We start from the raw sequence: 14,792 nt of genomic DNA, 5'->3' as shown, positions 1-14,792 counted from the left end.
TCATATGCCAATTAATGCCATACTTACAGGAATTTTACAATTTGATGGAAGAAGATCCCAAATCCTGAAGCTGGTTTTCCTTGCCTCTTTTTCCCTAACCTGCTTCTTCTACTGACCAAAGGCATGTGTCATCTTTCCCATTATCCAGTGAAGCCCCTCCTTTTTTATCCACTCACTTCCTAACTTGTTTTTCTTCCCTGCTCTCATCTCACTCCCAACACATGGGCTTTGCTTCTAGGGTGGTGTCATAATTTCCCTGAGCTTTGACCCATTTATTCTGTCCAGCTTCCTCAGTTCTACAAGTGCTAATTCTTCTGGACAAGAAGACCTCATACGAACAAGACAATATTGCTGTTGCAAGCACAGATGGGAGATGAAGAGGAGCAGAAAATGCAGAACAGCTGCATGGAGACAGGGCAGTGAGGAGGAATTTATGCCATAACCAGATGCCTTGGAATCAGCATTTTGAGTTGAAACTTGAAGTTTAGATGGAGGTTTGGGAAACTTTAGTCAACATTGGCTTATCCATGGTTTTGTCAAAAGCTGGATGCTGCCTTGCCAGTGCCTGTCTCCTGTCTAGTACTATTTTAGTAATCTTTTGATCAAGTAATGTCCTCTAAGGCATCACAGCTTGTCTGGGCACAGCTGTTTGCTGAGGATTAGTGTTCTCACATTGGAATTATTCAAACTATGGGATCCAGGAGTCCCCCCAGTTCTCTGGGAAGCTCAGTCTGGAAAGGTATATGGATGAGGAGGAAACCAGCACTGTGTGCCCTAAACAGTCCCCTGTTCTGGATGAGTGGGGTCAGGACTGGAGGGACACAGAGCTCAGTGCCCATCCCCATGGCATGAGCACAGTCACTGCTTGCTGTTATAAGACTCAAATATTCAGCCTCTTGTCCTCCAAATTCTCTTTCTGAATGCTTTCTAAAGAACTGACTTCCAGTTCCAGTTTGCTTTTGACATTTCCTTCACCATTTCCATCTTCTGTCAAGCAAGACTAGAGTTGTTTTACGCACTGTTTTCAATGCCTCAGAGTCCAAGACAAGCTTAAATCTGTAGCTGCATTAAGTTGATGTCTTTGTGGGGTTTTTTGACTGTGTTTGCCAACCTCCATGCTTCCCTGTGGGTAGGGGCTGGCACGAAACCAAACCTCCTTCCAAACCCACTCTGAGCTCATATCTGAGCAGTGAGGTCCAAATTAGGATCCAGTTCTCAACACCTGCAGAGTTTCGAGAAGAGATTGCACAAAATGCCAGGCTGGGTGAAATCTGTATTCCAGCATTGCATCTGAATCCCATCTCAAGGGAGAACAAAACAAAGCAAAGCAACATCTTGTTTCTTGTAAAAATCTCTTGCAAGGATTAAAAACAGTGATGCCTTCCAGGTACCCTAAAACTATTTCTGCTCAGCAATGGTTCTCTGTGCAACCTTTCATTTAATATCACAGCTCCTGCCTTCCTTCCTTCAGCAGCCTGATTCAGAACTGTAATCATCTATGAAATCACAGTGCATGTTTTTCTGCCCACCTTGTGTTTTCTAAGATCTGCCCAGGGTGCTTAAAAAGCAGTCCATGCTGCTGTGCTCAGCCTCCTCTCCCAGCTCTAATGAGCAGCTGCAGTGACGGTGGGTTCCTCCTGTGGGCTGGATGCTCTTGCCTGGCCTGTTCAGAGAACTCTCTGGCTTGGTAGGGCTTTTGCCAGGAATGAAAATGCACAAAGAAAGTGAGCAGCTTGGTGAGGTCATTTCTGATTGGGCTCTGCCTGCTGCTACAGCGGCTGCTGCTGCTTTCAACGCAGCCTGACTGAATCCTTTGGCTCCTGTACTCCTTCCTGCTCCTGTATTCTCCAAATTAAAACAGGAAAGTGGAGACAGAATGTGAGCAAGGACCTTCAAAGAAATTGAGGGAGCTTTGGATGTGCTTGGCTATGCCGAGTATTTTGTCCCCTTCCAGGGGCTGAAGGGGGTCCCGTTGCTGTTGGCACTTCATGCCTGTCATGGTGTTTGATGTTATTAAGAGCTACAGAAGCTTCAAGGCCGTGCTGGCAATTTGTTCTGTGGGGCTGCTAGGTCTCCCTGGGCATGTGGCAGTGACACAGCAGTGCTGTTTAAATGCAGTCTTGTCTCTTCCCACACACCTAGCATGATACTTTTGCCTGGCCTTGGATTAAACCATCCTTTATATTCACCTTCTGATGTCTGGAGATGTGTTCTGTCACACATCTCTTTGTTTGACTCTTCTCAAGACCTCCCTCTCCTTTTTAAAATCCTTGCTTCTGCTTTCTAGATTTCTGAGCACAGCAGCATCTCCCTGGGGTGCTGCTCCCACCACCCTTGAGCAAACATCCAGGAACTTTAGGGCAACACCCAGGTTTCACTCACCTTGCCAGAAGTGCACAGCAAAGGCCCTCAAACGGCTTCTTCCAGAGCAATTCCCCTTGGGAGACAAAGGATCAATTAGTATCCTTATTCCTCACGATGCCACAGCGTGTGGGAGATGGGATCTATAAGAATTCTGCTTTAGCCACAAGGACTTTACTGTGGGACTGGGTACTGTGAACCCACCTATCACATCACAGTGCTGCAACAGCCCTGCTGAAAAGCTCTGTGTGCTGTGTCTGCAGCCACCTGCCTCTCCCCAGCACCTGCATAGCTCAGAGAGCAGCTGGCTTTCCCTGCTCTCTGGGGCAAAAGCAACTCCTTGACCAGCAAGTGGGAAGAACACAAATTTTATTGAGAGACTGAGGCTTCCTTCCAAAGGCACTGTCTTTGCTGCTTTGGAGTGTTCCTGCCCCTCAAGGGCTCTCGGTGCTCACTGACAGCTACTCACCAGCTTCCTTGGACTCTGACAGCTCCCAGCTCAGCCTCAGATAAGCAGCTGCTTCTTCTGATTCCGGCCCCAGTCTGGGGATTGCCAGAACAGGTATTCCTCCAGGGTCTTCCCATTCAAATTAAGCCTAAATATGCTTAAGTCCCTCCTGTGGTATTCCTGATCTTCTTTGCTCTCAGTCTTTACCTCCTTAGAATGCCTGCCAATGTCTTCAGGCATCTCCTCATGTTCCGAGCAGCTCTGGCTCTGAGCCATGCTGGGGGCTAGCCTGGCAACCCTTCCAGAAAACTGGCTTTTTATCCTCCCTTATGGATTATGATGAGCAGCCCTGTTTTGCCCAGGCCCATCCCCTGCCTCCCTGCCCACCCCATCATTGTTGGGATGCGACAGAACCTGCCTCAAGGCGTGGCTGTGGAGAGCTGAGACCATCTCATGGTCCCTGCTTCGTGCTGCTTGTCTTGCTCTCTGAGCTTGTCCTTGCTTCTCAGCCCTCCCTCCTCCATGTGTTCTGGCTTCTTCAGCAGCTGGTGGGGAGTGACAAGTGGCTACAAAGCTGTCAGTGGCATGAAGAAAGTGGAAGGGATCACTCCTTCCCTTGAACACTAAATATCCTCAATACCATCAAATGGAACTAACAGGAACTAGGCTCAAAGCCAGCAAACAAAGGGTGAATTCTTCGTACAACAGGTTGTTTGACAGTGAAGCTCCTTGTTAAGGGCTGTTGTGGATGCTATCAGCAAGGTGAGCTTCAGGAGCATACGGGCACAGGAGAGATATTGCATCCTGCTTAGGATAACCCCAGGGCAAAAATGGCTGGGGCACTCTTAAGACAGGTCACCTGTACTTATTGTTCCTTCAGCATCCCCTTACTGCCACTGCTAGAAGATGAGATGTTGGTCTAGAGGGAATTGAGACACCTCAGCCATTCCTAGGCATCATCTCAGCGCCCTGAACTGCTGAAGATACTGCCACTGTTACAGCACACCTTTATTGAGTGGTAATTCTGAAAAAGAAACCAGCACTGTGGAAAGTGAGTATAATCTAAGAATGATAGTCTTTCTACTTGCTCTGGAAGAGACTTGTCCAAATCTGACCCACAGAGAGTCCCCAGCTCCAGCCTGTCCCACCATCACCCAGTTTCCAACAGCAGCTTCTGCCAGGGGGCTGTGAGCAGCCCGGGAGCACTGGACTTTGAGCAGGCACACAGCAATGAGAAGGCAGTACAGCAATGCAGCATTTCTCCTAGAAAAAGGCACATTTGCACGTTAAGAAGAAAAAAAACCCTGTAAGTCTAAATGTAGCAGTGCCATCTGCTGACCTGTGCAACAGCAGGAACACAAGCCTTGACAAGTCAGTATCTAGGGAAGGAGTGTATCCATCCTTTCCTTTGTAGCTAGTGTGAAGAGCCTAATCCTTGCAAAATACCTATGGATTTGGGGTTGTGGCTCCAGAAGCTCTCTCATCAGGGCATAAGAAGGGTCACAACCTCAGCTGGTGGAGAATTCAGGGCTCTCTTGAAAGAGCATGTAATTTATGGCAGACAATGCTGTGCTCCCCTGAACATGTAGCTGTAGCCCTACATGCTCCAGCACTAAGAAAATCCCTGTCAGCTCTGTGATCTTAAAAAGTGAGGGACTTACATTCTGAGATCTGTCCTGAGAGCCTTGCGCTGTTTAATTTAGGGATTTAATTTTCTTTGTGTTTTTCTTTGGATAGACAAAGGTGCTCTTTGTTGTTGCTGCAAGTCAGTGTTTTAAGGCTGATGCTGAGAGGAGGCGCCAGAAAGGTTTGGTCTGTGAGCACAGAGCAGCTCCTGACACTGGCCATCACACATGAAGCAGTGTGGGGTAGAAATACAACCTGCAGCATCCTTCTGCCCATATTCAAAGGAGGGACAAAGCCTCCCTTAGGCTGCAGATGGATGAGGAATCTGTCAGCTGGCAGTGAGGGCAGGTGTCTGCCATCTCTCTAATGGCCAGTGGTAAGCCCCAGTTTCTCAGGACCTTGCAAATCCTTTAACTGGTGCAAAACCTGAGCAAGACCTTTGCCATCTCTTCAATTCCATCAGATGACCAGATATTTCCATGCCACCAGACATTTCCATGATAATTTTCCCCCTGCTTGAATGACTGTTTTGTTTTGTTTTCCAGAAGAGGTTCCCTTTTGTGGGCAGCAGCTGAGATGATGACACTGAATCAGGGAGAAGGATCTGCCCTCCCAAACTCTGATTGTTTTGGGTCCTTTTTGTGGGTAACAGGAGTGGAAGACAGCTGGCTTACTTCCATTTCTATGGCATGCTCATAATTTTAGGTCCATCAGGAAATGAGAGGCAGGTGGAGACAAAACTGACACCTGTCAATCATTTGCTCTTGCTTTAATGAAACGAGCACAGGCTGTCACTGAGTGTATTCCTGCTGGTTTATGGGTTCTTTGCTCCAAGAATCTCTGGCTGTGCAGGAGAACACAGGAGAGAGTACCATGGCTAGGTGTCTTGCTGGAACAAGGAAACACCAAACAACTCTGAAAGAAGCAGTTTTTAGGGTTTCCCAGGCCAAACCTCTTGTTCTGGGTAAACCCATCATCTCCTACCCAAAGCTGAGGCCAAGACTGGTGTGCAGATATCCTTGTTCTGTCTCTTACTGCCATGTTACAGATGGCAAATTCAGATTAAGTTGTGTTCTCAGAATCACAGAATTAACTAGGTTAATTCTGGACTAGGTAGGTCCAGCATATGATGTTGGTAGCTTCCTGACCTTAGATTTCTTCTCTTCAGCCTCCTGTCACCAACCTCTGCCTTTCCTCAGCCCCAGCACTGGCAGACAGTGTTGTGTTCCATGGGGAACAAAAGCAGTGTAAAGCCCTACAGCCTCTGCTCCCCGTTTGCACCCCTGGGTTGATGGTGACTGCCCCTCCTTTCCCCCTGCCCATGGGCACAGCACTATTTGCCTGAATCTCACTTCCCTGAGATGGTGGCTTTTTCCTGTGCCCTTTCCATTAAAAAAGGCATTTGGACAGGTCTTCATGAAATGCCCTTTATAAATGATCACAGAGGTGCCCCCATCAGACTGGCCACACCAATGTTGTTCCCTACACTAACCTAGCCATAAAAAAACACCCTGAAAGTTATTCTCTAATCCACTCCAATGAGAGACTCCACTAGAGGTGAGAAAGCTTTCTTCACTTGCCCTCAAAAAAGAGGCCCACAACCTCTTCATTAGACATAGGAATGAGTACATTTTCCTCCTGGGTCTGAGGACTGCAGACAGGGCAGGAGGAAATCTCCCCCAACACACCTCCCCACGGCCCCAAGCTCTGTTCCTGCTGCCTCCCTGCTTTGATGGAGGATGCTGATGCTTCCTTTGCTGGAATGGTGGCCCTTCCTCCCAGGAGCTGGGAGCAGCACTGCTGGAGCATCAGCTTTGATTTTCACTGCCTGTCTGGTTCATTACTGATCGGGTAATGACTGACAATAGGCCAATCAGATCTCCAATATCACTATGTCAGCTTCATAATTAATAGTACTGCAAACTAAGCTTATTGTGATTTAATTAGTAATGCTGTAATAATGCTACCGCCTGGGCTTAAGGTTACTAATTTATATAAATAGCTATGTTAATGTTTTGAAGCACCAAGTATTAATTGCATCAGTCTCGGTGTTAGACTTCAGTTGCCTAATGGCATCTGCAAAACTCGACAACTCTTAGTGTTGTGGGGGGAAAAAAATGTTTTTGATCTTTTGCCTGTTGTTTTTAACTAGGCAAGAGGCAGCCATGGACAAAACTGGAGGGATTTGGGTAATATGGGCCAGGGAGCAGTATTTGAGATTCAAATCCCCTTTTGCTTGTATCTGTTATTTTTCTTTTTCCTTTCCACCACGAGTATCTCCCCCTCCCTTTCCCTCTCCTCCCTCCTTCCTCTTAAATATATAAATAAATCTGAGCTGCTTGCATCGACAGTTCCAATTTGCCACAATTGGAAGTTGCACACATGAGAGATCTCTGTGCAGCCAGCTCGCATTTTATTTTCAAATCTAGAATTAAAAGGAAAGAAGGGGGGAAAAAAAAGGGCCATGGGAGCACAAGGAGGATTTGCATACATCAGAGCTCTACATGAGCTAGGGACGAAGCTCTTTCTCTGGGCTTAAATAAACTACTAGAGGGAAAAGGGAACAAGAAAAAAGGAAAATTGAGTGACAAAAAACCCTGACCCTTTCTGTGGCTTGATGGAGGCTCATCTGTCTGCAGTGGGACTAGTGACAGGTCCCTCAGATGGACTAGGAAGAAATACCTGAGGTGGAGGGAAGATGTGGGGGTTTATCCAAACACAGGCTCCCAAGCCAGCATGTTCACATCCAAAGGAGGTGGATCTTTCCTCCCATTTGCCAAACAAGTGACAGAGGTCCTGAAAAATCCTGGAACTGGCAGATGAACAAAATCTACAGCAAATAAAACTGCTAAGTAGTCTGAGGTAAAACTGAAATGAACTGCACTTCTAATTGTGCTCCAGCTATGACTGTACTCTAAGAAGCCGAGTCTGTGATAAATATAACTTGGCTGAATGCAAGAATTTAGATCTTGCATTAGATATTGAATTCATTACCTCTATATGTGTCTATATCCAGAGGCTGTATGTGCCCTTATCTCATCTGTATCCAAAATGCTCTTAATTTCATTGATGCTGACACTTAACCCTTGAAATACTTCTCTTTTTGAAGGAGATCCACAAGCAAGCCAATCTGTGCAGGAACATCACAAAGATGTGATGATGTTAGGAATAGGACCCCCTTTGGGGAAAATCAGTTTGCATAAGTCATGAAATATAGATTTATTCATTTTTAATGCATTTTTCTTGCTTTTTTCTCCTTGCAAAATTTAGGCCAGCTGGTGGGATTGACAGTAATGACTCCCAGTGAGCTGGACTCTAATCAGCTCAGCTGGAATAGACTGAAGGACTTTTGGAAATCTAAACCACTCCAGCAAAATGGATTTATCTTCTCAATTAGTCACAGATGCTAGTGGGATCTACCAGGTGCGCTATCGAATAGCCCCAAGTGGCATAGCCTATAGAAATCTTCCATTGCTGCAGCCCAGTCATGACTTTTGTCTTCTCCAGGAAAATGTATTCAGAAACGAGGAGGAAAACACATATTTCCAGGTTTTCAGTGTAGTGAGTGCCAGTTCACATTGATCAGGGATTGGAATCCCCACCAGTGTGAGCAGGTCATCAAATGCCTTGGCCAACACAACCAACTCAGCACTTCCTACTGACCTTCATTACCCAGATTAGAAAGGAAACTAGCACACCATATGCCAGACATAAAAGTCTCCAGCAATTCTCTTTTCAGCACTACACTCCTGTGTTTGGATCCCAGCCAGGGTGCTCTTTGAAACTTATAAATTGCTTTCATCTCCCAGACAAGGTAAAATCAAATCGGTGTAAGCGATGTCGCATTGTTGATGAAGATGCAGACGCAGAGTTAACTCTAGCACAGACTTAGCACACCAGATGAGAGACATCTTCATAGGCACAGATGCTTTTTTTTTTTCTTTTCTTTTTTTTTTTTTGGTTGGTCTTGGTACTAAAAACACCCAAACAAAAAACCACTGCCATTTCTGAAAGCTTAAAGGAAAAGGGTCTTTCTTCATGAGGAGTCTGTGTCTGAGTTGTGCAGTGTTCCCAGCATGCCCATGAATGGTGAGGTATGAATTGGGACACATGGCAGTTTATAAATGGTGGTGCTATGCATGTGTCTTAAAGTCCTTTGCTTTTGATGTATTTATGGCCACTAGTCTCTGGCTGCAATCCCTGGCCAAGCTCTATTTCAATCCCCTGTCCATACAGGGCTCATTTTATCAGGTTTTCCCATCTGTAGTTGAAATGGTAATTGGCTGTTACAAGTCTGTTGGCTCTGCAATTCAGTCCTTGAATGGAGTATTCCTCACCCAGAGCCTGGGATGGGTTAGCTGAAAGCAGTTGGACTTGCTTTCCTCATTATACTTTTAGTAGACTGAATGGCAGTGTTTCCTTCATTCCTGGTTTTCGTGATGCTGTACCTGTAGGCTTTACTTTCCCCTGCTTTTCCAGCCCTTTCTGAAGAGCCTAGAGTATTCCCTGGAGCTCTTCTTTATTCTGCACAGCAATGCATCTGTCCCAAAGGACACCTGGCAACCCCTCTCTCTCCCATTCCCCTGCCCCGCCCTCTCCTCTTTCTGGAGACTGAGGGTTCACTTGGGGCTCAGAACTGTTTCTATGCAGCATCCATACCTGGGGTGATTCCAGTGCTGCCAGCAGGCAGGGTGATCCTGCCCTGCACAGAGAGCTTCTGTGCAGCCCTCATGGACTGCTGCCCTCAGTGGGGAGATATGATCTCTGTGCTCAACATGGCACCAGCTCTGTAAATCCGGCAAGAACTTGGTACCACTCAAAATTCCATCTGTCTGTCAAGTCTGATTGAAATTGGCCAACTGGTTCAAAAGTTATTAAAGGAGAACGGACAGACAGGATGATTGCTGAGGAAATCATGCTAAAAATACTAACTTCTTGAGATAGCAACTTTGTTCTTTCATAATTATCAGCATAAAATACATGTATACTGCTTAACACAATCTTTCTCCTACCTTTTTGCTGCTGCTTTTCCTTCCCTTGTGCTGTTGTCTTTCTAGAGGGCTGGAGACAGGAAACTACCCTTCTCTTTGCTGAGCTCCAGAAATTCAGCAGGCTTTGCAGACTGGAGGGAGGGATCTGTGTTTTGTATCTCAAAAAGAAGGGGAAAATACCAGGCTATCCTAGCACTTGTACCAAGGGTATTTGTTCATCCATTCCCTGCAGGGAATGGGAATTTGCATCACCCAGTGAAACAGAAGAATTTCCCTCCCCTCCCTCATAGCTTTTCACAAGGAGATGGGGAAGGACCCAAAGTGCACCTGGCCTGGCTGCTGTGGGAAATAACCTGAACTAATGGCCAAGGGATACATCTCCCAGCTGGAGGCAGTTTGTGCTGCAGCATGAGTTTCACCACGGAGGATGAGGAACCAAGAGGCTGGGACTCTGTGCCCTACCACGTGTCCATTGCATTCATCTGTGCAGTTTGGGGCACAGGGGACACCAGGGAAGGAGGGGACAGCCATGCACTGCTCTCCTTCCCTTCCTCAGCACCAATCCCATATGTTTTTCAAACATATTTTTCCACCAGAATAATTCTGTGGACAATAGAAGCCCCATCTGTGGGAGAGGGCATGTGGAGGAGCTGGAGGGGCAGGAGAACATGGGGACAGCAGGAAGAAGAGGAATGAGGGAGGGATGGAGAGAGAGTACATGCAGAGAAAGAAACACTGTAAAAAGCAGTAAGTTCCTCTTCATATTGGCACAGCAATGTTTGCAGCATGGCTTAGCATGCCTCCTCCTGTTAAATAAATATTGTGACAGTTCTAATCCTAGTGAGCAGGGACGTAACCAGAACTTGGATTTTCACTGAGGGCAAACAGTAATGGGTAAACTTTAAGTATTTCAAATAAGGCTCTAATTTAGATCTACGAAGACAGCACTGTTTGTTAAATAAATATCAAGCTCATCTGGTACCAGGCCAGTTGTTGTGCTTAAGCAAGATATATCTAGCTAGTGGATATTTAACTGAATGATGGGTGAATAAGCCCATTCAGGATGCAGAATGTTTTCTAATTGGCAGAGAGAAAGAGTGAGAGGAGGAAAAAAGGAAGAGGTGGAAGAAAAAGAAAAAGAAAAAGAAAAAGAAAAAGAAAAAGAAAAAGAAAAAGAAAAAGAAAAAAGAGAAAAAGCAGCAAAACAGGAACCTCTTTACCTTTTGTATGTGTCCTCTCTAGAAACTTTGAAAGCTATCAAAGGAGACAGCTCCAGCCTGCCAAGGGAATTGGATATCATTTAATTGCTCTAAAAAGAAAATGACAAATGTTGGTTCATAACTAACAAGCTACAACCATCTTATGAAATGTTAATTGGAATACGTTACACTTCCCATATACCTTTAATGAATTAATGGGGATGCCACTCTCTATTTATAGGCCAGTTAAATTCCTCAGCAGCTCCATTTACTTCTTCTATATATTATTAAACTTTAGATGGCAGTTACATAATCAATATGCTGGTCCTTTCATAAATCTAAATGAAGAAAATCCTGGGGGTCCTCTGGAAAAGCACAGAACAGCTCATATAGAGTTTTCTCTGTGAAACTTTCCAAGTCCTTCCTGTGTGTAATCTCAGTACTTTGGATTTTAAGGTTTGGTGATTTCTTAAATAAGAAAAACATATGAAGGGATGAGATCTGTTATGGGGAAATGTCTGAAAAAAACAAAACAACCAGATGGCTTGACTCCATAAAAATAAGTAATTGTATCACGTGGTATGTTGTATTAATTCCTTGCTGGGTCTGACTCCATGGATTTTTTTACTGGTGGCAGAGTTAGGCAAGTTTTCTTCTAAGCAGGTTTTTACGTTTCTGAGGAGATCTTTGGAGTCTTGTTGGGATCCAGCTGGAATGTAGCACCACCTGTATTTGACATGTCACCTGAAACATACAGTGGTGCCTTTAGGATGAAGAAAATAATAAGACACTCTGTAAATATATACCACAGGGTTAAAGCCTGCAGCTTCTTATGTCAATAAATAAGGGCATTGGAGTACTAGGCATGGCGTGGCTTCACAGGACAAGAATTTGGTTTGACTGTGGGGCTTTTACCCTCTGTGTATCTCATGACATCCATCAGCAGTGGCTTTTGCTTCGAGGCCAAGCAGAACTCCAGCAAATGTCCCGTTGCAGTTGCTCTTTGGCCTGTGTGTGATGAGCTGCTGCCTTTGTCAAGCTCCCAGCACGGAGCTGTCCATCCCACCACAGCCAGCAGCACTGGCACTGCCTGGCAGCACAGCTGGAAGCCTGCAGAGGCCAAGGGCTGCAGAGGATGCCAAAGGGGAGCTCTCCTCACAGCCAAAATGCTGCAGACAATCAGGAACCTCACCTCAGCCCTGCACCTTTCCTTCATAGATGGCTCTGCTTCTGGACTTCCAGCTGAACGCTCATGTGTGTGTGGAAGAGACCTGGTTGAAGATTTAACCAAATTTCCCCTCTTTTCTGGTCCTGTAGAGTTTGACATCGAGTTATCACCCTGCAAGCCAGCTCCTGCTTCCAGTGGATTGTCCAGCAGCTCTGCCATGCGGGCAGCCCACATTCACGTACTGCTTGTGCTTCACAACCCTTCCTCACCCCTCATCCCATCCTTACAAGCAGCAGAGTATCCTTCCAGCACTGAGGGTCCTGAGGAGAATATTCTTCATTCATCTCTCAGGCCTCAAAGATGGTGGTGACTCAGTGTATGTAAGGATAACCCAAATACCTGTCTGATTTTTGAAGAAAGATATATGGCCCATTCTTCTTTCTGATTCATGCAACCCTTGCACTTTGCCTGCTTCTGTTCAGAGAAATTCCTAGCTGCATGTTCTTCCATGGATCTCTCCAAGAAATTGTCTTGACAGCAGCCAAAAAGTCCCATGGTCACCCTGGAAAAATGAATATTCCCTAACCATCTCTGACACCTAGGCACTATAAATCTCTCTCCCTTCAATGCCTAGGGACACCGACAGGAAGCACAGGTTTAGTCACACCTTGTGCTCTTCTGTTCATCCACTGACCTTCCCATGTGATTTCTGTAACATGTACTGCCCCAATACCTGTTTTCTCTCTTTTTGAGGAAGATTGATTTGTAACCTGAGAATTTCTGCTTCTTGTGCCCATAGCTTATAAACAGACTGGCACCACTGCTAGGGTCATTTTCAGCTTTCCTTCAACCTTTTAGAGCCTTCTTATAAACAAGGGCAAAGCCTTTCCAATCCTTCTTCTTCTTCCCCTTTTCAATGAAGGATAAGAATTAAACCTGCATCTGCTGAACTGACCAGCAGTACATGTCAAAAATATAAATGTCCTGATCCTTTGCAGGTAATGAAGAAAGAGATAATGATGCAAATAATTCTCCTGTGACTGTTGCTGAGAGTTTGTTTACATCCATCTATCTCCAGCTTGTCATGTTGCCATTAGTGTTGCTCATAATGCAGATGTTAACAAGGGCAAAAGGGCAACCTGTGGGTCGCCTGGAGTCCCCTGTGAAGCCTTCAGCCTGCAAGGTAGCTGTCAGATGGAGTTTACTCCAGGGACAGTGACCAGTCTGGCATGCTGAGGAGGGGCTGAGGAGGAAATGTGCGAGGACACAAGCTCAAGGAAGTGAGATTTTACCGTGCCTGGACCAAGTGTTCTGTGCTTTCTTTTGCCTGTCACATATTTGCTTTGGTGGGGGGCTCGTGCTGGATAATTCAGACTCCAACACCACCAAACAAGGCTGAGCCAAACTTCACCTGGCAGCTTGGGATGGGGGATGGTGCTGTCTAAACCCCAGGATGATTTTGGCAGTGCAAGGGTCAGCTCTTCCCATCTGCAGACCCCACTTATCTCTTTCAGAAGTGAGGAGAAGGGGACATGGATGGCAGGGTTGTCCCAGAACCCCCAACACAGTCACAGTGGCTGGTATGGAGGCAGTGCTCGTGGTGACCTCAGTGACAACCCCAAAGTCAGTGGCACAGCACCATACCAGTGCCACCAGTTTGCCCAGGAAGTCTGGGAAGCTCAGTCCAGCTCAGACCCTGCTCCACAGCAGGGAGCATTATGGATGTGTTGTCATCTCCTGGACATTAACCCTGTATCAGACTCTCTTTTCCGTGCTTTTTCAGTGTGCATGGTGTCTGTCTTGCATGCCTGTGCTATCTGGACATTTGGGACATGACACAGAGGGTTGACACTCCACATCTTAAAATAAACCATTATCAAATCTCTCATTTGGATCTGGAACTGAAAAAAGGACAATTGGGACATGGCCTAGAATTTCCCAAAAGTGTTTGTATCCTGGCTTTTTGTTTAACAAGTTAAAAGGAAGCCCAGGTTTTTGTTTTGAACGCATTATGCTGTAGTCAATTTTATTTTGGTTTTACCTCTGTCAACAAAGCTTAGTACAAATGATCCCAGTTGCCTGCTGGAAATGACAGGAAGGGTGTGGGAACACACAAAGATATGGACATAACAGAGGAGAGCATGGTGCTGAGTGAGAAATTTCACCTTTCACTGTGGGGAGAGGGGAGGAGGGGAACTCTGCTCCACAAACAGAGGATGTGCCTGTTTTCACGATGCAAATACATTACTCACTTTCACTTTTGGTGAGAGGAAAATGAAACATTTCCCCCAAGTTTGTGTTGTGCTGGAAGTACACATGATACTTCCCTAGATATCGGTGCACTGATGTGTTCGACAGACACACATGGATAATTTGATAATCCTTTGATAATCATTTAGTCCTTTGATAATCATTTAGTGTACTAGACCTTGCATTAAAATCCTGGCAGAGGTCACAGACAAAAAATGAATTTGCTCAACTTGCCATAGTTATTAGTCCATGCCAATTCTGGCTGCAAGTACAAATGAAAATGAATCTACAGTTGTCCTGCTCATCATTTCTCCATACCAGCAAACTGCTGAGCCATTTGGAGCAATTTATTGCGATTGGTATCCATTGCTTTAAAACTACTCAGGGGAGAAGCAGCAAGGGATATTGTGGATCATGGTTCTGAGTGATTGTGGCCTTGAGTGGGCTGAGATGCCTACATATACTCTTGAAGTGGGACACAGCCACAAGAGACTCCATGAAAAAGGCAAGCTGGTCAAAGCAGGGTGGAGGTTTAGTAAGAATGATGCCAAAAGAACAAAATAGTGTTGGAGAAGATGGCAGGTGTACAAGAGAGCTCTGCTTTGGTCAGCACCTCAGGGAAAAGCATTTGCAGCATCTAGCTTTGCTCTGCATGTTCTGGGGTAACATATTCTTTGATTTTAATGAGCCCCTTACCTACCTACTGAACAGTCACCTGATGTCACCTGAATCTGTCAGGAGTGGCACTG

This window comes from Onychostruthus taczanowskii, unplaced genomic scaffold, assembly GCF_017590055.1.
Source record: "Onychostruthus taczanowskii isolate IOZ18803 unplaced genomic scaffold, ASM1759005v1 scaffold9, whole genome shotgun sequence".
Classification (NCBI taxonomy): Eukaryota; Metazoa; Chordata; class Aves; order Passeriformes; family Passeridae; genus Onychostruthus; species Onychostruthus taczanowskii.
The sequence above is the reverse complement of the archived record's forward strand: the minus strand, read 5'-3'. Positions refer to the sequence as shown.